This window comes from Colobus angolensis, unplaced genomic scaffold, assembly GCF_000951035.1.
Source record: "Colobus angolensis palliatus isolate OR3802 unplaced genomic scaffold, Cang.pa_1.0 Scaffold83, whole genome shotgun sequence".
Classification (NCBI taxonomy): domain Eukaryota; kingdom Metazoa; phylum Chordata; class Mammalia; order Primates; family Cercopithecidae; genus Colobus; species Colobus angolensis.
Window position 1 is genome coordinate 3,808,858 of NW_012122154.1, and position 2,551 is coordinate 3,811,408.

The window sequence follows — 2,551 nt, forward strand, 5'->3', positions numbered from 1 at the left end:
TGTTGGCCACGCTGGTCTCGAACACCTGACCTCAAGTGATCCACCCACCTCAGCCTCCCAAAGAGCCAGGATTACAGGCAGTAGCTGCCGTGCTCAGCCCCAGGTGTTAATGTGGCTGTTTCCTTCTGGTCATGCTGGTTTCAGCTCAAAAAAGCCTTTCCTAGCCACCCAATCCAAAGTAGGCTTCCCCTCCCTCCCCATTCCCCTCCTCCTGCTGTCACTGTCACATTATCCAGTTATACAGTTCACTTGACTACAACATGGAGGATAGGGGTGCTGTCCCTTATGCAGTCAAACATCTGTGCATAACTTTTTTTTTTTTTCCCAAGACAATGTCTTGCTCTGTCGCCCAGGCTGGAGTGCAGTGGCACAATCATAGCTTACTGCTACCTTGAACTCTTGGGCTCAAGCAATCCTCCCACCTCAGTCTCCCAAGTATCTGGGAATACAGGTGCATGCCACCATGCCTGGCTAATTTTTAGAAAAACATTTATTTTGTAAAGACAGGGTTTTGCTGTGTTGCCAGAGTCACCTGGAACTCCTGGCCTCAAGCAATCTTCCCTCCTGCCTCCCAAAGTGCTGGGTGCTGGGACTAGAGGCATGAGCCACCAACATGCCCAGCCTTTTTTTTTTTTTTTTTAAGAGACAGGGTCTTGCTCTGTACCCAGGCTAGAGTGCAGTGGTGTGATCACAGTTCACTGTAACCACAAATTCCTGTGCTCAAGCGATCTGTGTATGTATAACTTTTGACTCCCCCAAAACTTAACTACTGGCCAGTACCATGGCTCATGCCTATAATCCCAGCACTTAGGTAGGCTGAGGTAGCAGGACTGCTTGAGCTCAGGATTCAAGACCAGCCTAGGCAATAGGGAAACACTGTCTTCACAAAAATTTAAAAAAATTAGCTGGGCATGGTGGCAAGCACCTTTATTCCCAGCTACTGGAGAGGCTGAGACAAAAGGATTGCTTGAGCCCAGGAGTTTTCGGTTGCAGTGAGCCATGATTGCATCACAGTACTCCAGCCTGGGTGACAGAGCGAGACCTTGTCACAAAACAAAAAAACTAATAATCTACCGTTTACCAGAATCCTTATCAATAGCAAACAGTCCATTCACACACATTTTGTATGTGATATGTATTATATATTGTATTTTTACAATAAAGGAAGCTAGAGAAAAGAAAATGCTACTAAGAAAATCATAAGTAAGAAAAAACATATTTACCATTCATTAAGCGGAAGTGGATCATCATAAAGGTTTTCATCCTCATCACCTTCACACTGAGTAGGCTGAGGAGGAGGAAAAGAAAGGAAAAGAGATGGGGTTGGTCTTGCTATTTTGGGGGTGATAGAGGTGGAAGAAATGTGAGTATAAATGGACCTGTGCAATACAAACCTGTGTTGTTCAAGGTCAACTGCATTTAACTCGATGCTTGCTACTCCATGAAATTGTTTGTACATTTTTCCTTCGCATTTTTGTTTTTGTTTTGAGACAGAGACTTGCTCTGTCACCCAGGCTAGAATGCAGAGGTACAGTCTTGGCTCACTGCAACCTCTGCCTCCCAAGTTCAAGCGATTCTCCCGCCTCAGCCTCCCAAGTAGCTGGGATTACAGGCACCTGCCATCATGCCCGGCTAATTTTTGCATTTTTGTAAAGATGAGCTTTCACCATTTTGGTCAGGCTGGTCTTGAACTCCTGACCTCAGGTGATCTGCTGGCCTCAGCCTCCTTAAGGACTGGGATTACAGGCAGAAGTCACCACACCCGGCTTTTCTTTGTTTTTAATTGATTATATACACAGGCGGTACACAATTTTAAAGGTACAAAAATAAAAAGTGTTCCTGGCCGGGTGCAGTGGCTCACGCTTATAATTAATCCTAGCACTTTGGGAGGCCAAGGCGGGCAGATCACCTGAGGTCGAGAGTTCGAGACCAGCCTGACCAACATGGAGAAACCCTGTCTTTACTAAAAATACAAAATTAGCCAGGCATGGAGGCGCATGCCTATAATCCCAGCTACTCAGGAGACTGAGGCAGGAGAATCGTTTGAACGTGGGAGGCAGAGGTTGCGGTGAGCCAAGATTGTGTCACTGAACTCCAACCTGGGCAACAAGAGCAAAAACTCACTCTCAAAAAAAAAAAAGTGTTTCTTACTTCCCTATTGATCAGACACATAGTCCTACTTCCCACCAGAGGCAAGAACTATTTCTACTTTCTTATTTATCTTTCTAGATATATTCTCTAAAATAACAACCATAATACTATGCGCATAACACGTACCCTTATTTTTCTTCACATGGGGTACTGTATATTAAAGTATATAGGTGTACATACACATGCATACACACATACACACATTTTGTTCTGCACTGTGCATTTGATACTTATCAAAAATATTTGGCCAAGTGTGGTGGCTCATGCCTATAATCCCAGCACTTTGGGAGGCTGAGATGGGTGGATCACATGAGGTCAGGAGTTCAAGACCAGCCTTACCAACATGGTAAAGCCCCGTCTCTACTAAAAAATACAAAAATTAGCCAGGTGTGGTGGCACA

The 2,551-nt window shown here is 44.8% G+C and overlaps 1 long non-coding RNA gene across 1 annotated transcript in view; it reads right to left on the reverse strand.

Annotated features, from left to right (window-relative positions):
- Nucleotides 1-2,551, reverse strand: part of LOC105503121 — a 16,165-nt gene that overhangs the window by 3,023 nt on the left and 10,591 nt on the right. Inside the window, exon 3 of the long non-coding RNA XR_001000436.1 lies at nucleotides 1,224-1,288. This is a non-coding gene — a long non-coding RNA (uncharacterized LOC105503121). The remainder of the gene's footprint in view (nucleotides 1-1,223; nucleotides 1,289-2,551) is intronic.